General features: G+C 41.6%; 1 protein-coding gene across 3 annotated transcripts in view; it reads right to left on the reverse strand.

Annotated features, from left to right (window-relative positions):
* The window catches only part of LOC136864711 (uncharacterized), an 847,400-nt gene extending 825,729 nt beyond the window's left edge, over positions 1-21,671 (reverse strand). The window contains exon 1 of one of the 3 annotated variants that reach the window (XM_067142044.2): positions 21,316-21,671. The gene's annotated coding sequence lies outside the window, so the exon portion shown is untranslated. The remainder of the gene's footprint in view (positions 1-21,315) is intronic. The other 2 variants (XM_067142043.2, XM_067142045.2) reach the window with 2 other exon arrangements.
* Between the last annotated feature and the right edge of the window lie 3,569 nt (positions 21,672-25,240).

Raw genomic sequence — 25,240 nt, forward strand, 5'->3', positions numbered from 1 at the left:
GATGATGTCGTTACGCTGACCGGTCGCCCTCCAATATCTGCAGACCATATGGCTGGGCAATAGTCCTCTTGACTCAAGATTCTCAAAAATGTGCAACAGGGTTTTTCTTTGATTTTTTTCTACAATTTGCTTTATGTCGCACCGACACAGATAGGTCGTATGGTGACGATGAGACATGAAAGGCCTAGGAGTGGGAAGGAAGCGGCCGTGACCTTATTTAAGGTACAGCCCCAGAATTTGCCTGGTGTGAAAATGGAAAACCACGGAAAACCATCTTGAGGATGGGGTTCGAACCCACTATCTCCGGGATACGAGCTCACAGCTGCGCGCTTCTAACCGCACGGCCAACTCGCCCGGTCTTTGATTTTTAGAACTAAATTAAAGGTGCTGCCTTCATTCCATCCATTATGTTCTCAATGGAGGAGGGTGCCTGGCGGGCGGGATCATGCTGAATAGCTAAGGTTGTATCTGTATCGTGAGAGAAAAGTAGAGCGTGTTTCTCGAGAAACTACCATTTGAAGAGATCAACGTTGCTGCCACCATCGATTAGGCAATGTATTATTCAGCAATCTTCATAGACCGTAAGCATATGCTATTTTAAATTAATCATACTTTTACTTTATCTTGGTGGAAGAGATTGACTGACTTCTTCTTCTTCTTCTTCCGCTGCTTCTCCCACACCATCACGGGGTCGCGGGTGCAAGCAGTATCCCACATGTGGACTTGCCGTGTTTTATTGCCGGATGCCTTCCCGACACTAACCCTATACGGATGGTTGTATTCACACTATTGCGTGTTTCTCTGGTGATTGGCAGTGTGTTATATTGTATGTAAATATATATATATGAAGAAGTGTGCATTGGAACAAACACAAATACCCAGTCCCTGAGTCAAAGGAATTGAGTTCTGCTTTCCACACATTAATATTTACTACAGTAATGACCGTTAGTAGATAGTTTCGTGATATAAATGTAGCAACTTAGCCTCTCACCCTGAAGTCCCAGGTTCGAGGGTTTCAATCCTGGTCTGCGAGTTGAAATTGGATTTATTCAATCTCTTGAAGTCAACTGAGGAGCTGTTGATTTGAGAGGCAGCTAACCTCGTCAAGAAAGCTAAGCAATACGATGGAGGAAGTCGTCGCACCGATCACGTGACACTTCAATATCTACACGCCATCTGACCAGGCAGTTGTCCTCTTGGCATACCCAGCGCCCTTAATGAGCAGTATTGGCCACCGGTATTTTTTTTACTTGGACGTTAGGAATTATTCACCGAGAATATATACCGCAATATCAGCAGGGCTACATGTCCGGCTCCATGGGTAAATGGTTAGCGTGCTGGCCTTTGGTCACAGGGATCCCGGATTCGATTCCCGGAAGGGTCGGGAATTTTAACCATAATTGGTTAATTTCCCTGTATATGTGTCGTCTTCATCATCATCTCATCCTCATCACGGCGCGAAGGTCGCCTACGGGCGTCAAATCATAAGACCTACACCTGGCGAGCCGAAGTCCTCGGACACATTCCGGCACTAAAAGCCATACGCCATTTCATTTTAGCAGAGCAACATGCCTAGGCACAAGCAATCCACAGCGCTAACAGGATAGACTCTCAGTCACCCCAGCACCTAACTGTAACATTTTATAAAATATTCTAACTCCCATAAACATTTGAACATTCTCGACTTCCATCACCACGTCAGTAGGTGTTCAGGGTAAGTCTTGAAACAAATGGCACCGGTAACCAAGGTCAAAGTAAAGGACTTCCCGCGCGGGAGAAAGAAACAGTTTTGTCAATTCAATGAATTAACGCTGGTTATCAAAAGGTTAATTACACCAAACAATGTCGCTAACGTCCTTGGTAGTCATCTTTACGGCACTCACCAGGCTCGCAGGAGGCAAAGAGGTCAGTGTTCCATCCATAGCCTGGATTACGAAAGAAAGTCTACTTTCAAAGCCAACAAATGTACTTTGAAGTTACCATAGATTTACGTCAGGCTCTAGACGATTTCTAGAGATGGTTCTTATCTCCAGTTCGAACTGTAAGCAAGCAGGCAAGCAAGCTTGTAGTTTTGCGTATCCGTTGCTATAATCACAGCCATTAGACCTCCAGTCTTACGTGGAATCCGAACCATAGGACCGTGACTTTTTCTTTCAAAAAATCCCACATGCATTGGCCGGGACTCGAACCATGGCCGCCTTAGATAGAAAATTCGAACGGATCGTTGCTTGTTTTCTTTTTTCTTTTCTAAACGAGGAAACTACCGTAGTTTACTCTACAAGTATGAGCTCCGCAGTTACTACACTTAAGAACGCACTCTGTCACGTACAATATCATCACAACCCATAGCAGCCCCCCTTGCGAGTTTCAAATGTGTTTTTCTTCCCCTATTGCGGTGGCTAACCTGACAGCATATGGGCGTGCCCGACAGGAAATGGACGGTGCTATAGGAAGTTGCTGTTGCTGTGTGTGAGAGACGGGACACATTGTAATCAGCAGCCTTGTCACAGAGAATACTTTCGTCCGAAACCAGAAGAGATGCAACCTGGCTAGTACTGCACACAGCCGAAATAAGCAGACGAATCGGAAAAACGCATGCCTCAAGTAAATTTAAGTTCCTTGGAAAATATTATGATGACCCTGGTATTACTTCTCATAGAAAATGCGTCCTTGTCTCTCCAAAAGAACTTAAAATTATGGTGTACCGGATTATTATTATTATTATTATTATTATTATTATTATTATTATTATTATTATTATTATTATTATTATTATTATTATTATTTCAGTTACTCGGGGTCGGCATTACATGTCGATTAAGCACCATTTTACGGCCGGATGCCCATCCGGACGCCAACTCCATGTGAAGTAATGCATTCACTATTATGTACCGGTATTTCTATGGCAGTTAGATGTGTGTCTGTTGTGTGTAAAGGTATTAGATGTGCATTAAGACGAACACACTCACTCAGTTCCCTAACTGGAGTAATTAAGCAGACACGGTTCAAATACCCGGCTCGGTCGGGAGACTAACCCAAGATCCTCAGAATCGAAGGCCACCACACTGACCATTCAGGTATTAATATACCGGAATTATGAAAGGAAATACCGTTACCTCTTATTCAACGTCTTCTTATGAGATGATGGCGTGTTAGAACTTTCCCCTGAAAAGGGATTCCTTTGTGTGTAGAGATGGTCGATAAATCACAGTCTGTTACTTTGTCACCGATATTTTTCTGTCACCGATATATCAGATACGCTGTCACGGAAGTATTTGTGACAAAATATCGTTCAAGTTGTGTACTTAGATCACGTTCACATGGCTATGTTATCCGCTGTAGCTCAAGGTCTACAGTATATCCGTATTTGACTTACCAGTTACCTACGACGATATTAAAAGTGTTCAATCATACATTTTCATCATAGTGTTTTATGATCACAGTAGAGAGAATACCTATCTAGCAACTCTGTATGTCAACAGCTAGCTCATGTGTCATACGTTGCGCGAATCGAACAGGTCAGTCCTCAGCTGGAAAATGAGGTATGTTTGAATACATAATATTTTTTCGAGAAGTACTTGTCCGATTTTCAAAATAATCACGGTGCTGAATTTGTAGTATTTGTAGATTTAAGTCAAAGTGTACAAAATAGTGCGGTACCGTTTAAAAAATGCGAAGTTAGTACCATGATCTTAGAAAATATTAACGTCATGTCACAGTACCTTAAGTCCTATTATAACTCTTTGGTATCATTACTGAAAGTGAAAAAAAGAATGGTAATAACTTAAACCATTCACTAGTTATTTGAGGAGGATAACTTTTCTGAATAACCTGTATATGGGAGGAATATTTGTATTAATTTCATAAATTTATTATTTTAGTCATTTTATTTTTAAAAATTACATTAATTACTGTAAATAATTGGCATCCCGAAGACACGACACCGGTAATCACATTCCGATTGTTAATTTATTGTGTGTCATGTTAACAACCTTTTCCCTATGCATTATTAAAACTTCATATTACCGAGCTCGATAGCTGCAGTCGCTTAAGTGCGGCCAGTATCCAGTATTCGGGAGATAGTGGGTTCGAACCCCACTGTCGGCAGCCCTGAAGATGGTTTTCCGTGGTTTCCCATTTTCACACCAGGCAAATGCTGGGGCTGTACCTAATTAAGGCCACGGCCGCTTCCTTCCTACTTCCAGCCCTCTACCGTCCCATCGTCGCCATAAGACCTATCTGTGTCCGTGCGACGTAAAACAAATAGCAAAAAAAAAAATTCATATTATAAATGTGAATATTATTTTTCCCACTTCTAACATCCCGAATCTTCTGAAAAAGTACTACACAACATTGTCATCAAATACAACTAGAAGTATTTCCAAAGTGGCCGCCCGCGACCAAAGAGTGACCGTGACGATAATCATATGCTCGTGCTTCCTGTGACTGACTCATTGTGTCACAGATACGCCGGTCACAGATATTCTGAAATATCATTTAAGCTCATCTCTAGCCGTGACCCGTGATGATAATCATATGCTCGTGCTTCCTGTGACTGAATCACAGATAAAAGTCACAGATATTTTTGTGTCACAGAAATATTGCTTAAGCTCATCCCTAGTTGTGCGTCAGTAGAACTAATGACTGGCGTCTCTCAAGTTGAAAAATGAAAATCCACAGGCTGTTTCCAGTCATACAACCGGGCCAGGAAATTGTATGAATGAAGCCCCCATCTAGCGGCGAGGATAGGAATTTTGCCGGCTGCCGAAGCCTGTCGCACTCCTCTGGGGCAATGAATAATGACTAACGGATGAAATGAAATGATATTGGAGAGTGTTGCTGGAATGAATGGTGACAGGGAAAACCGGAGTACCCGGAGAAAAACCTGTCCCGCCTCCGCTTTGTCCAGCACAAATCTCACATGGAGTGACGGGGATTTGAACCACGGAACTCAGCGGTGAGAGGCCAGCGCGCTGCCGACTGAGCCACGGAGGCTATTGGCGTCTTTCAAGTTAAGCCACTTAAATGCTAACTGACTACACCGCGATTCGAACCAGCAACTTTGAGCATAAAAACTGAGTATCAAACCAACTGCACTACTCAACTCGTCAATGAAAGGAAATTAAACAATATTCCCGTACTACACTGATAACAATTGAAAATCTAAAAATTACTTAATAATCAATATACCACCAATCAAATAATTATTTAATCAAAGATGCTGATTGGCATCGTCTAGTCTTTTTATAAATAAATAAAAAATGTCTATGCTGTGTCTAGCTCCATCCTTGTAGGCATCGAGCAATACACATTCGTTAAGCGGGCGGTAGCATGCGAACGTGCGAATAAACAAAGCCCCCAGGCTGCTGTCTCGGCGACTTAAATTTCATACTTACCGATCCAGAAAACGCTCACAGGTAACTGGATGCTAAAGAAGTGAAGATTCAAATTACACGTGGAAATCCGATTAAACGTTTGTGGCCTTCCTTCGTATGTTTCAAGAATGAACCGAGCTAGGAAATAACGAGTGAAGCTATGCAAATAGAAGCAAACGGATTTACCAGGAATTATTATCCAATATCTGGCCTCCTTGTGCATAATGCCTTGGTCATGAAACAGTTAACAACTATCCTCAAATAGTGATTCCCTTCGATCGACATTCCCTAGTTATTTCAAAGATGAAAAATTAGCCGGAATAACAATTATTCGATCATTTCTAGAGTCATAATCCATGTATTTCCTTGTTGCTCTTAAATAACAATGAAACAGCTCCAAGATCAGCTGCCCATGAAATGGCGTATCGCTTTTAGTGGCGGGAGTGTCCGAGGACAAGTTCGGCTCGCCAGACGCAGGTCTTTTGATTTGACTCCCGTAGGCGACCTGCGCGTTGTGATGAGGATTAAATGATGATGAAGACGACACAAACACCCAGTTCCCGTGCCAGGGGAATTAACCAATTATGGTTAAAATTCCCGACCCTGCCGGGAATCTAACCCGGGACCAAAGGCCAGCACGCTAACCACTTAGCTATGGAGCCGGACTATCAGCTGCCATAGATAGCATAGGAGTTGCTGAAGAGGTAATCTAAGGAAAGAAGGAGTGACGTAGTTTCCCGGTGCTATTACATATCAGTTTACCAAGCCAATCGAGCAATCATAACATGGACCGGCTGCGTAAGGACTGGAGTTATTAGCATTGCTCACACGATTGCTAGTAAAAGCCAAGGATGAGGGTGAGACAAATTCATTGTATTTCTACCCATTATTCCCGTTTCCTGATACGGGGTCAGGGATGAGGTGAGATGAAATTATATGACATATTTTTACGGTCGAATGACCTACCTGACGCCATCCTCAGTTGAGGAGCTGATGAAGATTAAATGAATGATGGTGAATGAAACCGTATAAGGAGACGATGGAAGGAATATGCTGTGGCCTATGAACAGGAACTGTCACGGCTTTTGCCTGGAAGTGAAAATGGGAAGCCGCAGAAAACCATTCTCGTTCTCAGGACAGCTGACGGTAGTGTTCGAACCCAGTCGTCTCCACAATGCAAAACTTGGCTCCATAGCCGTAGCGCATTAACATGCGCGGCCACTCCGTTCGGAGCTGAGACAAATTCATGAAAGTAACAAATTTATTCTAACCCATACCTTACGGCATAGTGCATTGTAATCACTGCATTTCACCAGAGATGAATCTAGACTAAGGTTAAGGAACAAGCTATTTTTAGAACTGGTTCGTTAAAGAGTGGTAAGTATAAAAATAATTGCAATTGCACCTCAGAAATAAGTTCTGCCACGAAGCAGGTCAAAGATGAAACACACTAAGTTTTGAACCAAGGATAGTTTCCTAACCACGAGAATGAGCTCAGCCCACCACAGATCTGTGGCTTAACGGTACCGCCCGCTGCAGTCCTCACTAAAAACATTTCTGCTACTCACGCAATGCTTGACTGCTAAGTCAAACAAGCTAAGTAAATCCCATTACCCCACTTCACTCCCTCTTAGCTCCTACAGTTGAACTAAAATCCCACATGCCCACACAGAATGCATCAACTTCTACTCCTTCATGGTAAAACAAACTCGTGTACCGTTGTGCCATCTGAATGGGGCTGATATTCACGTTGTTTTGTCTTTAATCCAATAAATGCCAAGGGTCGAAACTATTGTTAGTTCCGACTGCTCTTTAGTGTCAGTGTCGAAAACTTCGACGTTTAGTTAGACAGTGCTCATATGCAGCGGTATATACTGCATTTTACTGGCAGAATGTAACAGCAAAAGTACACGAATATAATTCTCTAAAACAAGGAAACAAGACTGGAATGTTAACTAAAAAGGAAATAGGAGGGATAATTTGGTGGTTGATGGGAGCATATCAGAATAAAGCCATTAAGACGGCAATGCATTTGATGCAATAAAAATATGGAAGTAGCACACTTACTAAAAGACTGTGGAAAACATAGTTAAATCAAACACAATTACAGTTGGGAAAGAAATACGTAGAAGTGAGAATGAACTCTAACTTTACAGTCTTGTTGCCATTATATAGAAAATTTAAGGAACCAGGCAGGAGACCAAAACTACGTAAATATTATCAGAGAAATGTAGAGAAAAAAAAAGAAATCTTAGAAATATGAAAACAGATAGCGTCTAATAGAGCTACTATGAGATATAGTTTAGCAAGGAAACTTGAAGGACCGAGCTCGATAGCTGCAGTCGCTTAAGTGCGGCCAGTATCCAGTATTCGGGAGATAGTAGGTTCGAACCCCACTGTCGGCAGCCTTGAAAATGGTTTTCCGTGGTTTCCCATTTTCACACCAGGCAAATGCTGGGGCTGTACCTTAATTAAGGCCACGGCCACTTCCTTCCCACTCCTAGCCCTTTCCTGTCCCATCGTCGCCGTAAGACCTATCTGTGTCGGTGCGACGTAAAACAACTAGCAAAAAAAAAAAGAAACTTGAAGGTATCTAATTGTTCCTCGTATTCCCAGGAAGAATCCACTGACCATCTGAAGTGGGTTTGAATTGGTGATATAATTTTGCGTAAGAGTAGTAGTAGTATACTACTACTGCTACAGAGAAGATGCATGTAGCTAATGCACTGTAGTTGTAAGTACTGTATAGGCCTACACTCCATGACCTGGTAAAAATCTAGAAAATAATCTAAGTTTGTCTAACTATTAAAGATGCGTTCAAGAATGATTTATATTATAGATACACACATTCATTTGCAAAGAAAGTTACGCACCATGAACAAATAGCTGGAGACAATGAAGGTTACTGGCTGACATGTGTCCCACTTGCATTTAATACTAATGAATTGCGCAGAATTGCCACGAGGGGCTGTACATGTCCCTTGCTTATTCATAGATGCAAGACATCAAGTAAGGCCTTAGTAGCAATGCGATCAGTATGACCCACAGTATGAGTGAACACGCAGCATGTACCGACGGCACATTCGACAAGTCTTTGACCAGCTAGAAGAGTTTGGGTATCGTCGGACTAAGAGAGGCAGGTTGGACGTTTCGGCTCAATGTTCGCTACTTGTCGGTGTTGGACGCAGGGAGAAAGTGAGGGCATATACACGCGTCGAGAAGGTAGACCACCAGCAGAGAGGATCGTTCACAGTGCGGCAGGCTGTAAGAGATCCACGGGCGTCGCTGTGCACAATTCATGGAAGCTGGGGATTCGCGTGTGTCACCCGGTACCATATCCAGATGGATAGCAGAGCAGGATCTGCCGTCGTGGCGTCCCTTGCGATGTCTATCATTACGACCTGAGAATCGCCGAGCACGTTTGAAATTCTGGCAGGAACGATCCTGTTGGATTACGGACTACCGCCGAATTCGAGCTTGGAGAGAGAATGATATTTTACCCATTCATTCATTCGCTTTCCTGATGTGTGTTCTGAAGAACTTTCTTTACGTCGCACCGACATAGATAGGTCTTATGGCGACGATGGAAAAGGAAAGGACTAGGAGTGGGAAGGAAGTGACCGTGTCCTTAAGTAAGATACAACCCCAGCATTTGCCTGGCGTGAAAATGGGAAACAAAAGCCATCTTCAGGGCTGCCGACAGTGGGGTTCGAACACACAATCTCCCGAATGCAAGCTGTTAGCTACGTGACCCACACAACCCGGCCACTTGCTCGGTGTGTTGTAATTCGTATATTCGTGTTCGACAGACGAAAACTATTATGAATTATATTAAGTGAGTCGATAATGAAATGGCTTCATTCTTAACAACAACAACAACAACAAAATGTCTGGTCTCTCTGATTTCTAGTTCGTCATCCGTTGGCATTCAAATATATGTTGCTCTTCTTCGAGACATATGATCTATACAACATAGATCCTTACTAAAAAGCTAGACATTACTTACGGCAGTGAATAATTTTTTTCAAATTTGCTTTACGTCGTACCGACACAGATAGGTCTTATGGCGACGATGGGACAGGAAAGGGCTAGGAGTGGGAAGGAAGCGGCCGAGGCCTTAATTAAGGTACAGTCCCAGCATTTGCCTGGTGTGAAAAATGGGAAACAACGGGAAACCATCTTCAGGGCTGCCGACTGTGGGGTTCGAACCCACTATCTCCTGGATGCAAACTCACAGCTGCGCCCCCCTAACCGTACTGCCAACTCGCCCGGTAACAAATAATGTAAAGTGCACCATTTATTCAGCCATTATTTTTCTTATCAACACTTATTACAACTTTTTGTTTAGTCGCATATATTTGAAAAAACGTTTCATTAATGAGTAAACTCCAGAAAATACAGAGCCACGCGAAAGAGCTCATTAATCGTAATTCCACCATCCATTCATTAAGACTTCATTCCATACAGGAGAGAGCCAAACTGACCTGATCTTTCTCCGGATACCCCTCTCTATCTCTGTAGATATTGATTCTTTGCACCGCTTATCTCTTGCAAACCGTTCAGCTCAGAGCGTAGGAATTCACCATTTTCATTCTTCGCCTCTACCTCTGCCTTCCAGGAAGGTTCTTATTGGCGCTTTCAAAGCTACGGAACTGTCAGGGAATGCTAAAAACTTCCCCCTTCCAAAATTTCAATTGTACGTTAAGAAAAAAACAGTAAAAACATTTAAAGGAACCGCTGCATGTGTCTTTGATTGAGGGAGGGAATGAGTGAATGAATGGGTGATAAGCTTATGAAAGAAGTATCTCTTGGAAGTCCACCTTTTCAACACTTAGTTTTTTGATTTATTAGAAATCAAAAACGAAATTACATGTCCAATTTTCACATAAGCTTATACGAAGTTCAATACGGACCCCACTATGAAGTTTATAACTTGAAATGACCGGGCGAGTTGGCCGTGCGGTTAGGAGCGCGCAACTGTGAGCTCGCATCCGGGAGATGGTGGGTTCGAACCCCACTGTCGGCAGCCCTGAAGATGGTTTTCCGCGGTTTCCCATTTTCACACGAGGCAAATGCTGGGGCTGTACTTTAATTAAGGCCACGGCCGCTTCCTTCCCATTCCTAGGCCTTTCCTGTCCCATCGTCACCGCAAGACCTATCTGTGTCGGTGCGACATTAAGCAACTAGCAATATATATATTGAACCCGACAGGGGCATGATCCAAGGACCTTAGGTTGATATCGATATCCGTAATTACGCACGCAATGCTATTAAAGGGAAAGAACGCTGAAAATGATTAATATTCATATCATTAATAGAGGTCATACCGGAACTAATTAATATTCATACCATTGAGATAGATAAATTGTGTATTTTAAAATTATTTTACGAGATTTCTTTGTCTGCGACTTATTGCGCAGTATTATCCTTTGTGTAGCGGGGGCCCCGCAGATGAAGCCAAGCCAACTTAGACCCGGGAGGGGTTATGAATGGGGATTCCCTGTGACATCACTCGAGAGAAAACATCCCTCCTCAAGGCTCACAGAATGAGGGGAAACTAACTTTTTCGAAACGGAATATAGGAGCCATCTTGGAATCGGACTGGCCAACTTAATTACCTACGAGGTAGAAAATTAATAAAACTCGAATTAGGGGATCATTTCCCGATTTAAAAGGGATAAATGTTACTGGGACATTTATTTAGAGTGTTTAATGTCCTCTTCCGTGGTAACTTTCAGCAGAAGAAAGAATACTGTGTTGTTTCTGCGTGGAAAAGTACTGGGGCCATCTGGTTAGTCTCATGACACGTCCTCGACGGAGGGACTTCACCCCGTGTGGTAGGGGAAGCAGAACATATTTTAATTAATTTAAAGAGATTCACCGAAGGATAATTGAGTGGTTATGTCTCAATCGCACCAACTAGATACTGGTCACCGACCACCCGTACTATTTTACCTCGAGTACGCCGGGAATAGGCGCTACACAAATTAGTGGAAGGGGTATCGCTCCCTAGTAAAAACTACTGCAGGAAGGGAGAAGAGTCAGTCGGGATTTGTGGCTTACGGACGGCGAAGCTTCGTGCCGTCGAGCTTCCAGCGATCTTTTGTTTGAGTGAATTTCAATTTAATTTACAAGTGAAATCGCGTACTGTGCGTAAATATTGCAGAGATTGGATAGACGTGATGCTAGTGTCTAAACTTTAAAGATCAGGGACGTGTCGCGAACATTAAATATAATTTGTAATAATATTATTATTATTATTACTACGGCGCTACTGTGTCGAGTAGTAACAAAGGTACGCGGAATCCGATACTGAATCGTGGATTGCGGAGTGAGGTCCGATATCGTGGCTGGACGTTCACACCGAATGTAACTAAACAAATCTTGGAATAAATAGTGACGTGTTGTGTGCCTCAGGAATACTGCCAGCGGTTTCGTCAACCTAGAACAATGGACTCCCGGTTGGAAAGAAGAATGGTGCCTCCAGTAACTGCTTTGGTGCCTATGGGTCAGCACTAAACCAGCAATGGACTCCCTGAGCTGACAACGGGTCATCGAGATGGAGATGAGTATAAATCATAATTAATATGACGTAATCAGATTGGGCGGGGAACAGTTATCATTACCTGACGCTATAATGTTAAAGATTGTAACTTCAGTAATGTAGATGTGCTACCATGATACACGTAGCTTCTATTTACTTTATTTAATTAGTAACACGTCTGAGCAATCAATTGTAAATAAAGGGGTAATACGATAAGTTTGCATGCAGTAGTAGATTGACTTAATCATTTTATTTGGGGAAACTTGTAATTATTGATGCGTCAGGAGATTAATTGTTAGTAATTCAGAGTAATTCAAGTTATGTTGTAGTTAGTCCAGCGATGATAATGCATGGCTGGTAAATAGTGTAATTTTATTCCGTGAGCACCCAGAACTACGAGATATGACTTCGGAACTGACATCCCAGGCCTCCACTGACATATATTTAGATAGGAAGTGTACGATTTTAATTGGCAGGCTTATCACAATTTAAGTGCAAATTGAGGAATATTTAATTCATAATTGTATTACCGTGTGACGATTTATCAGAAATCACGATTTAGATATGGATTAATTACACCGTTATTACGAGGAAGTTAATTATGATCACGCAGTATGGTCTAATTTCCAGGTAAGTCGTGTAGGGAGATGGTGTAATGATGAACCCAATAATAATAATAATAATAATAATAATAATAATAATAATAATAATAATAATAATAATAAATTGTAGTTATGGTAATCATGCAAGTATTGGTATCATAGAAACCGGTGTCGCGTCGCGGGATCATGATATTGTAAACGAATGTGTGTGTTGAATTGAAGTGAAGTATTGAGAGCCGATGTAATTTTGTTTAATGAACAATGAAGCTCAGTTTATTAGTGAACGATCCCCGAGATGGGGTGTTATGTTAAGAAAGGGCGTTATGCCGGTGAAGGCCGAGGCCAATGACCACCCGCCAGGCAGGGCTGGGGCAGTTGACCTAGTGAGGAGAAGTGTTGGTTTTTTTTTGTACGCTCGTCCGCTCGTGTAGGGGAGCCTTGAGTTGAAGAGAATGAGGGCGAAAGAATCGCCTGATAATGAAATATTCAACACGCCAGAATGATGTAATCGCTAATAAACGACACGGCGATTGTTACCAGTACTTGTTAGTTTACTGTCATTACACACTTGAGTATAATCTAGCTTAGGGTTTTCAGAGTCCCACTTCCATCCCAAGGGGTGTCAGTTCAGTTCCCGACAGCGGCATTGGTACCCAATGCTCAACCGAAGGCTGGATGTCTCACGTGTTTACTGTATATAATTTGTGTTCTTTAAGGGTTTATGTATCTTGTTGTGATTATAATTGAGTTGCCGATGGTGGTGACCATCGGGGTGGTGAATTGTATACAAGTGAGGGTCGGTTCAAACCCGGGCGTTTGTTCCACATTTTTTATGTGTTCCTTCGTGGTACTTCGTTGGGGAATAGTCGTGTGTTTAGTATAGGGATTGCTCAGATTCGTTGTATGCATGTTAATCCTATTGGTCAATGATATCACATAGCCTCAGTGTCTATGATAAGTGTTTTCCCGTTCGAATCTCGTCATAATGGATCGCTCTGCGATAGATAATACTCGGATCCATCACATACGACTAAAAGTCGATAACAAACAACAACAATTGATAATAATCCATGTAATTCATTTGTATATAAATGCGTCATTACCATCATCATCATTAAGGCCTAATAAACCACTTGTATTAACCTAAACTTCAACCCGAATGTGTTCTCATTGTAATTAGGTATGATCCGTCTCCTACCCTGTATGCCTTTAAGCTTAGTCTAGTTAAGCGCCTATTTGTTTTATTCCAACCCGTTAACGCCCTGTAGATATCATGCCGGAGCCATTAGGCGTAGGGACGGGTGCAATATATATATATAACTTGCAATGAATGGGTGATTGAAATTTAGTCAACTGCTGCAGCTGAACGAGAGGACGAATGAGTGGTAAGAAAGTATGTATACATACATACTTTACACATTTATTTATTTATGTATTTATCTATTTAATTTATTGATTTAATTAATTTTTCATTCATAGTGAAGTGATGTCGAATAGGGAAGTTTAAAGGGATGAAATCTCTAGACGTATCAAATGTATTATAGCTGTGTTCGAGGTCTTCGGATAAGCCTAACTATTGTGAAGGGCACACACGTAACATTTCTAGAAAAGCCAGACTGCAAAGGAAGAAGAAGCTTCGCCAGTCTCAATGGCGCAGTTGGTTAGTCGTTGACCACCTTCTGTTTCAAAGAGAGCAGATTCCATCCCGGATGATGTTGGTGGCATTCGATGGTGTTTAAATGCGACAACTTCATATCATTGGCTTTAAGAAAGTTAAATTACTTCCGAGGGTCAAAATTACGACATCCACGCATGTCTTAAAATCTGTCACCATCGTCGACATGTAAAGGTTGACTTTGTAACCGAAGTGGCACCCGGCTGCTGGTTTGAATCCGGCTTTTGACATGGGAAGTCACCATTTAAATGTCCAATACGATTTAATGGTAATCACTTCTACATACTGTATAGCCGTACTCGCAAATTTATAGGAATACATCAAGCGGAGCAAGGCATGGAAAATCAACAGTAGACGATAAGCTGGCTTAGCAGAGACACTCATTCAATACACGTGAACGAACATTGTGCAAGCTGATCTTGAAGACTTAAGGGACAAAGTGTACAAAAATGTAGCATAGAAGATATACAGGTTCGAATCCCCTGTCGGCCAGTTTTAAAGTAAAGTCACTTCCTATGATTTCCCATTACTTTCAAATCTATGAACTGCCGAATCCTTACCACAATCAATACACACATACAAAGCATTTTTTTTGCTAGTTGTTTTACGTCGCACCGACACAGATAGGTCTTACGGCGACGATGGGACAGGAAAGGGCTAGGAGTGGGAAGGAAGCGGCCGTGGTCTTAAGTAAGGTACAGCCCCAGCATTTGCCTGGTGTGAAAATGGGAAACCACGGACAACCATTTTCAGGGCTGCCGACAGTGGGGTACGAACCCACATACAAAGCAGAAGAGACATATGGTAACACAGGTTATCAAACATAATTCATATACATAGTTGGCGACTATATTAACTATAAGTCCCTAAACGACCGAGCAAGTTGGCCGCGCTTTAGGATCGCATAGCTGTCAGCATAAATTCGGGAGATGGTGGGTTTGAACCTCACCATTGGCAGCACTGAAAATGATTTTCCATGGTTTCATATTTTCATACCAGGTACATGCTGGGGCTGTATCTTAATTAAGGTAACAGATCCCATCATCGCCGAAATCCTGAACCAAGTGTTAGTGAACTGTTAAATCCCTAGCAAAAAAAAAATCGCTAAATGAAACAACGACAACAAATCAAGAGGGGAAATCGAAAATAAGCCTATAATAATAATAATAATAATAATAATAATAATAATAATAATAATAATAATAATAATAATGTGGTTTTACGCCCTACTAACTATTTGTACGGTTTTCAGAGACGTCGAGATTTCGGAGACTTGTCCCACACGAGTGAACTTACATGCCGCAATTCTACCGACACGAGAGTGCCGTATTTGAGCACTTCCACAAATCAGACTGAGCCGGGAACGAACCCGCAACTTGAGCTCAGAAGACCAACGCTTTACTATCTGAGCCACTCAACCCGACATCGGCATACAGTTTAGTCTTGCAAGTAAACTGTAGGGACTTCCATGAAAATAGTAATATTCCAACTCCGGTACAAATCACGTGGTCACTGCGATGAGACTCAATCCGGTAATTTGCTAGCACTCCTCCAGTCTTCCATCATTCCCTTCCTACTTCGCTGATCCCCTTAATCACAATCTGATATTCGGAAATGTTTAAGAGTGGTGTCTCTTGAAGTCCTACTTCCAGAGCTTAGAGGGAGACACTAAACAAACATGGCAAATCCAGGTAGAAGGAGAAGGGTGTGATTAATACATTGGCTTAGTCGCTGGCTGTTCACTCAGAAGGCCGAGGCTGAAATCCCAACGGATCCTCTATGGTGGAGATTCCCCCTGAAAATCTATGTGGTGTGAACAACAACTCCTGGCTTTTGTTTGGTCAAAGAAACAGTTTATATTTACATGGGGGTCACACTTCTTCACTAGACCTGGCATTTATCTCTGTTGTTAGAATTTTGGCAAGTAATAATTACAATACAATCCGAATAGGAAGGGAATGGTGGAAGACTGGAGGAGTGCTAGCAAATTACCGGATTGAGTCTCATCGCAGTGACCACGTGATTTGTACCGGAGTTGGAATATTACTATTTTTATGGATTGGATTCAGAGAGTCTCGTGTTCGATTTCCGGCCGCGTCTGGCTAATTCCTCTGGCTCGGGGAGTGGGTGTTTTTGTTTGCCTCAATGCATACCTTTTCATAAACACACAACACACTACACTACCGACCATAATGAAATGAAATGCCATGTGGCCTCCGGAAAAGCCTGGTGCAGGTCTTTTGATTTGACTCCCGTAAGCGACCTGCGTGTTGTGATGACGATGAAATGATGATGAAGACGGCACATACACCCAGTCCCCATGCCAGGATAATTAACCAATTATGGTTAAAATTTCCGACCCTGCCGGGAATCAAACCCGGGACTCCTGTGACCAAGGCCAGCACGCTAACCACCTGGTGAGCTGCATGTGCCATTTCAACCACATACCAACCCCACTGCCATTCTTAAATTTCTGACAGTACCGGGAATCGAACCCGGATTCCCGAGGACGGCAACTAATAACAGTAACCGTTACGCTACGGAGAACCAAATACAATAAAAACAAGCAATAGTGATCACATCCCTCCGCATATAGCTGGCGTCAGGAAAGGGATCCGGCCGTAAAACAGGGACAAGTCCATATGTGGGTCACAGTTCGCACCCGTGACCCCACTAAGGCGAGGGAAAAGCAGAGAGAGAGAGAGAGAGAAAGAAGAGGACATATTAATACTATTTCCCGACAAAGGCTCAAAATGAACCGGGGTGGCTCCAGCGACCCTGAAAATAACTAGAATAAGTTGAACAAACTTTATATACTACAAAGTTTGTGGAGGGGGAGGGGGGGGGGATCCTTAAAAATACTACCTGCTTGAGACTGGACTGTCCGAATTACTTCCTTACAATGAAATACCTGCCAACGGGTTTCGTCTACTAGATGTAGATAATAGTACTATCCTTCTTATGATTACGCCTATCCGAATATTTGTAACTGCTGTTGAACCAGGCGAGTTGGCCGTGCGGTTAGGGGCGCGAAGCTGTGAGCTCGCATCCGGGAGACAGTGTGTTCGAACCCCACTGTCGGTAGCCCTGAAGATGGTTTTCCGTGGTTTCCCATTTTCACACCAGGCAAATGCTTTGGCTGTACCTGAATTAAGGCCACGGTCGCTTCCTTTCCACTCCTAGGCCTTTCCTATCCCATCGTCACCATAAGACCTATCTGTGTCAGTGCGACGTAAAGCAAAAAAAAACTGCTGTTGATGTTCGCCATTCCTGAACAGTTCCAGCTTTAGGGATAAATGTTGATGCAATCCCTGGCCGACTTAATCAAACAAGCTTCTTTATCAATCGAGCAGGACTACTTTATGGTCAATGTTCAGAAATCTGCGGGGCTAACTACAGATTCGTACCTATTGTGATTGAAAGAATCAACATCATCTCATTTATCAAATGAGTTTCTTGTATTCTAGCACTGTGAACATGTATCGGGGTGAACAGCCTGTAATGTTCAATGTTCAATAAATAAATAAATAAATAAATAAATAAATAAATAAATAAATAAATAAATTTATCAAATGAATAACAGAATTCCACCTTTTACAGTATAGAAGTCGTAAGCAGACGGACAATTCACATCAGTTATTTGATTTAAGAAAGAAAGAAAGAAAGAAAGAAGCTGCTGTTGTTGTTTTTACTACTGGTTTAACGTCGCACTAAAACATGGAAGATTTTAAGCGATGCAAGGATGGAAAAGGGATTGGAAAAGTACAGCCCCAGCATTTTCTGGCGTGAAAATAGGAAATCACGGAAAACCATCTTCAGAACTGCCGATGATGGGATTCGAAACTACCATCCCCCGAATGCAAGCTGCCAGCTTCGCGACCCTAACCGCACAGCCAACTAACTCGTTGTTGTTGTTGTTGTTGTTGTTGAGTGCTTCTGCTGATAGTGGTGATGATGATGATGATGATGATGATGATATAAATATGCAGTAGGCGCGGCAAAACAAACAGTACTGAATCCTTGGCGGAGTCAGCGTCTCGGACTTCGATCGTCTTGGCCCCAGGTTTAATTCGTGGCCAGGTCAAAAGATTTCAGTCTTAAATGGTTAATTCCCTTGGTGCAGTGAATATGTATTTGTGCTGCCCGTAACATTCTTGCAACTCATACACCAAACACAGGGCTGGCACCGCCCACCCTCGTCAGAGGGGCTGCCTTACAAAGGTTGCACTAGGCTAGTAATAGCTATTGTTATTAATAACAATAATAATAATAATAATAATAATAATAATAATAATAATAATAATAATAATAATAATAATAATATAGATTTTAAGAGACGACTGGGTGTTGGAACTTTGTCCCACATGAGTTCTTAATCATGCTGGAAGTCAACGTCACGGAGTTATCGCATTTATACAACCTCAATTATGACTGACCTTAGTCAGAATCGAACCCGCTATCTGGAGAAAGAGAAACGACTAACCAACTGCGCGACTGAAGTCGGTGCTGTGGAGTCTGTACTAATATTTTTAATATAATTATTTAAGCCTAGAGTTGAGACAATGCCCCGATATATTTAAAATAAGATAGTGTCCCCGAATGTCTCGGGAGTGTGTGTCGAAAATTGCGGCTCAACTTTTCTATACTCTCGTTGAACAGGCTTAACCGCTCGCCAAGAAAAAAGTGTAGAAAGAAAGACAGAACTAAGAAGAATGGAAAAATTACACGTTATGCGGACGATGAAGTCCATTACGGTAACAATACGAAAGAATCTCGATAAAAATAATATAAAATTCTTCCGGAATCGAGTCATGGACAAATAACCTGCAAGGAATATGTCTTAAAATACGTATACTTTCCAATCATTATAATCAACATGTATATTTATATAAACCTTTAATAAATTAACCCCCTTCACACCCCTCCCCTCCCATTTCCCTAATAATTCTTGTTTCCTCTCTTCCGGAATTCTGAAAATGACTAAGAACATAACTTATTGATACATACCCGATCTAGCTGCATCTTCAATTAAATGTTCTCCAGTCCAGTTGATCAGATATCAAGTATGTGAACTGCCAATATTATTCTCAACTAGGAGGCTGAAAATTTACCGACCACCGGGCGAGTTGTCCCTGCGGTCAAGGGCTCGCGGCTGTGAGTTTGCATCCGGAAGATAGTGGGTTCGAATCCCACTGTCGGCAGCCCTGAAGATGGTTTTCCGTGGTTTCCCATTTTCATACTAGGCAAATGCTGAGGCTGTACCTTAATTAAGGCCACGGCGCTTCCTTCCTACTCCTAGGCCTTTCCTATCCCATCGTGGCCATAACACTAACCTGTGTCAGTGCGACGTAAAGCAACTAGCAAAAAAAAAAAAAAAAAAAAAAATTAACGACCAAGGTAGAATCGGTTAACGCACTCGTCTAGTCAGGTTCGTGTCTCAAGGGTGGCCATATTTTTACGTTTGCGTCTTCAATAGCAGTCGCTTTGAGAGATACAGTCCACTAATAATAATAATAATAATAATAATAATAATAATGATAATAATGTTATTTGCTTTACGTCCCACTAACTACTTTTACGGTCTTCGGAGACACCAAGATGCCGGGATTTAGTCCCGCAGGAGTTCTTTTATGTGCCAGTAAATCTACCGACACGGGGCTGTCGTATTTGAGCACCTTCAAATACCACCGGACTGAGCCAGGGTCGAACCTGCCAAGTTGGGGTTAGAAGGCCAGCGCCTTAACCGTCTGAGCCACTCAGCCCGGCAAGAGAGAGAGAGAGAGATACAGTCCACTAAAGCCAATCCTTAGATATTTTTAAACTTCGTTAAATGCACTGTGAACTGTAAGTAGTGGCATCCCCGAACTGAAAATAGATAAGAGAACCAATGCCGTATGACGTAATAGGAATCCCGCATGTTTCGATCTGTCAATTAGTCTCCTCAGAGGTCAGCTTTACACCCCAACTTGCATTTTCGTGGTGTATTTAACAATGGTGGCACCCATATGATATACGTGTCGTAGTAAGCATCAAAAAACAAAACATAGGTCTCATCATTTTGAATACCTAACCGTAGAGCAACAGGCTACTGAACACATGGAGTGGGCAAGAGCAGCCGGCTGGCGGGAGTCAGTAGCACTGCATGAGGTCAACAAACCCCCGCCCCGCGCAGACATGGTGGACATCAGTGCGATATACTGCACCAAGGATGAATACAACCTCCATCCCCTCCTACACAGTGATCTTCATTCTACCCAATTATTAAAGAACTTCAGATAAAATGTCCCTTCATAATCACGAATGTACCTTTTAACAATGATGCGACCAAAAGAAGAAATATTGCCGAAGTACTACGATAAATTGCTAAATGAAAATGTACCACTTTTCCTCAAACTATATGCAATTGGCAATGAGTAAAATTCACATCATTCGGAATGTCTTTTCTTCATCGAGCACTCGATATATGCATAGCTAACTACACAGCGGAACAAAATTATGACCCACTGGAAAAATATTCGTGATCGAGAACCCTAAATCACGAACCGCAAACTTCGCACGCCTTCATTTAAATACTCGTCACCAGTTACCACCAGACGTATTTTTACTCGAACAACGCTTCTTTCACCGTTCTCGTTATTTGGATAGAAATTACAAGTACCGGTATGGCTCTTTTGAAGTGATTTTTAGTCACGGCACTGATACACACCCCCAAGGAAAAAAGGGTTCGACACCCTCTTCGGTCTTCATCTCAGGGTGGTTTTTCAGTTGTTTCACCCTGTTTACTATGTTCAATAAAGACCAATGTTTAAAGAACATAATATCGACGTATGCAAGAGAAGACAAACATAATTTTATGTCCATTGTCGATCAAAATATGGTAACTTGAATTATGCCCAAATCAGAAAGGAAAAAAAGAACTCTAAAAGGAAATTTAATTAATTTTTAGCTGTCCGAAAGCTACAATAAAATTCCTAACATAACAGTCGGTAAAATGAAGACATTCTGATTTCTGTGTAATATTTGATCTCAAATATTTACAAACCACAAGCGTTCTTCTAAAAAATATCAAAAACACTGATGCAACTGAAGAGAAACGCAACATATGCAGCATGTACTCACGTGGGTAGTTAGCAGCAGACCAACACCGCCCCCTCTTCTACACTCTTTGTTCAGTTCCTTCACTTGTCACTTCAGTTTCGTTCGGAAGGCACTCTTGACAGTGGAAGTCCGCAACTAACCAGCGAACGGATCTATGTACTGTCAAACGGTTACTCTCGCATAGTTTCAAAATATGACAGATCAATAAGACAGGTTAAGCTACGGAGTCGTCTGTGATAATTTATTACGAAATAGTCCTAATAAAATAGAAGATATTCTAACACAAAAAAAAATTAATGTAGGCACTGGAAGTTTATGGTCTTTTATATATCATACGAGAGAGGAAATCGAGCTGTCCTTCATATCTCGAGTCATGCAAAGCCTGTGAAGAAGAGGCGGCTAAGTGGCACGGACAGCAGCCACTGGGCGACTGGCGAGGAAGTGCAGGCAACTCTTGGAGCTGGTTGTGCTTGTGGCAGAGGGCGCTAGCAAGCGGCAATTGGGCAACAGCGCGCGCTGCCTACCTGACTGCCGCCTACCTCTAGCGCCCAGCTACCTAAAAAGGGAAAGACACAATACGCCTCGTGAGGTGGAGGGACCGGAGGACAGACCCCCAGCCTGAGGGCTTCCCAACGGGGCGAGTTGGACAATAAAACGCAGACACTTCATCTGATGAGACAGACGGACAGACTCCTGGTGGGAGAGACTCCCTGGAGGGGCGAGTCGGACAGTACACAAAATATTTTGTCTGATGGGGCAGACGGACAGACTCCTTGTCGGAAAAGCCCCAAAGCGCTGTAGAGAAGGTGGGGTGAGCCGGACAATATAACGTTGATGCTATGTCTGTCAGAGGAGCTCCCTAGAGAGGGCGAGTCGGATAGGGCAGACGAACAAACTCCTGGTCTGAAGGACTCCCCACAGAGGGCAAGTCTGACAATATAATGTTGATATTTTGTCTGATGGGACAAAGGAGCAAACTCTTGGTCTGAAGAGCTCCCCAGTTCGGGCGAGTTGGACAATATGATGTTGATATTTTGTCTGATGGGGCAGACGGATAGACTCCTGGTCTGAAGAGTCCCCGGTGGGGGTGAGTCGGATAGCATGGTATTATCTGATGGGACAGGCGAACCGACTTATGGTCTGAAGGACTTCCTGACTGGGCCGCTTGCTCCCGAGAGCAATATTTCGTCAGCTACATGCAGCTGCCGGAATAAGTAGCTCAGACGGTAGAGGCGCTGACCTTCTCAGCCAAACTAGGCGGATTAGATTCAGGTTCAGTCTCATGTTGGTAGATTTACTGGCACGTAAAATAACTCCTGGGGAACAAAATTCCAACACATTGGCAACTCCGAAAACCGTTAGGGGGACATAAAAACAATAATATTATTATATTATTATTATTATTAGACCCCCTATTATTATTATTATTATTATTATTATTATTATTATTATTATTATTATTATTATTATTATTATTATTATTATTATTATTATTATTATTATTATTATTATTACGAACACATTATGGAGAGCAGAGGCGAAAGAAGGTGTGGGCATGAATGGGTGGATATACGAAAATCGAAAGATTGAATTAAAACTTTAAAATTGGCAGATTTATTTCTTTTCTTAACCTTTCCCCCTTTTTTTCTTTTCAGATGCTAAATTTTAACAAAAACAATTCGCTAAGCGAATAACAAAATCTTAATAGTTTGCCAAGAATTCAATTATTTACAAGGTTTAGCTCTTAAGCTAGAAAAAATAACTTTTAGAGAGGTCTGAAATAATCAAAAAAACAATTTTACAGACTGAGCTTGAAGCTCCCAGTTACAAATGTCACCTGAGCACTACTGATCCTTTAAATCACTAGTCAAGGAGTCGGATCTCCCAATTTCTTTTACACCACTAGGAGACAGAGTATCCAAAATATGCCACCTTACAAGAGCACCTTTGCTCCACATAATGTGTCTAGGAGACTACATTATACTATTCCAGCCTTCCAAGGCACCATTCAGCCTTGACATTGATACCTTTACATTAATGGGAAGAGCGTCTTTGCTCTATAATTTTACACTTAGGAATCTATTTTCGAAAATTCACTTTCCAGGCCTATCAAAAGCACACCCTACATTTAACAAAATTAACCAGCGTTAACTGTCTTATACGCTCAACAGTCTGATATCTTTAACGTGAAATGAATAACACAGAGGTTATCAGGGGTAACAAGTAGCCACACTTGGTGAAAACAAAAGGTTCAAGTTACTGGCCGAAAAACCAAAATGGTGAGGAGGCGAACTCTTTCGCTCCTTGAAATTTACATCAAATGCATAAAACCGTATTTGGGCCTATGTCCCGACGTTACAGAGGCTAAGCCTACGTAGGTGACTAGATGTAGAAAAATATTTAAGTTACAGAAATTACAAGATAGAAAAGATTACAAAATCAGAGTCACCTCACAATCAAGTTGAGAGGGAACACAAGAGGGTTCATCACTCTCTATTCCCTGATTTCGATTAAGTTTTTTCGGCTTGTTTGAATTTATATTTAGAGTTTGAAATTGACATTTTAGAAAATTAACTTACATTACTAGAGATTTCAAACAATCCCCTCGAGATAGCTTTGAAAGACTATCAGATTTTAAACTGGATCTGCCATTACCTTGAGCTGGTGGACGTCCCGAAGACGGACGAGGCGCCCCCGCCTCCTTTACAAACACACACTAGATGTAGACTGGAGCGATGACAAAGACAACTTGGTCCGAAAAGTGCCAGCTTTTATAGTAGAGGGTAAAGTTCCAGACAACTCTGGGCTAAGGCCCGACACACCTCCAATTTTTATTGGATAATCAAATAAATACCAGAATGTTTTTACTGGCCGAAAAATAAAATAATGTACAAAATTTTTCATTGGTCAACATCTTAAGTTGGTGGGAAGAGATAGAAGTGTTGTAAACTTTAGTACACCGAAAACAAAGTATAAACAATTCAGTTTAGGAAACCTTAACATACAAAATTACTCTAGAATTTTAATAATTCATATCCACACCAGAGGACACAACATAAGTTTATAGTAGCGACATCTGCTGAGAAATGTTCACACCATCTCCAAAATGACTTTCAAATATCCTGATCTAGAGAGCCTTCTACAAGGCGCTGTTTTTGAATGCACGGGGCGGGTGTACCACCGGTACAATTATTATTATTATTATTATTATTATTATTATTATTATTATTATTATTATTATTATTATTATTATTATTATTATTATTATTATTATTATTATTTCGTTATGCCCATTCATAGAAAGCATTGGAACTTGTTCATTGGCTTGATGACTTTCGCCTTTCTATTCTTCCAAAATCTCTTCATGAACTCACTGTGTTACCTCTTCCGTTCTTCTACCAGTCCTGCTGCTAGTTTTGACCACAAATGTGCGTTTATTTACTGAGATCCTGAAGACTTTGCGATTTTCTATGATGTCTTCCCCGATGTTCAATTCATTCAGGTCTCTTCTTGTTTCCTCCATCCAATTTGTTCTCCTGTTTTGGGAATTTATTACATTGAATAACCTTTTTGTGAGTCTATTATTATCCATCCTAAAAATGTGACCAAAAATTTCAAACGTCTCCTCCGTACAGCATTGATGAAATTATTTGTGTAATTGTAGAGATCTAGAGTTCACCTTTTGATCCAAATTCCCTTTTCTTGTACGGGACCGAAAATGTTTCTAAGAATTTTACGTTCTTGTTTTTCAATATCTGCAATTTTAGAATGACCCAAAGTTAAGGTTTCTGATGCATATAGAGCTTCCGCTAGAATAACTGTTTTGTAATGTTTCAATTTAGAATTGCGTGACATTACTCGTTTATTGTAGAGATCCGACGTCAGTCTAAATGTCCTCTGAAGCTTTGGGGCCCTTTCTGTATTGATCAAGCTGTCTAATCCCAAA

The sequence above is a fragment of the Anabrus simplex genome, chromosome 2, assembly GCF_040414725.1.
Source record: "Anabrus simplex isolate iqAnaSimp1 chromosome 2, ASM4041472v1, whole genome shotgun sequence".
NCBI classification, from domain to species: Eukaryota; Metazoa; Arthropoda; class Insecta; order Orthoptera; family Tettigoniidae; genus Anabrus; species Anabrus simplex.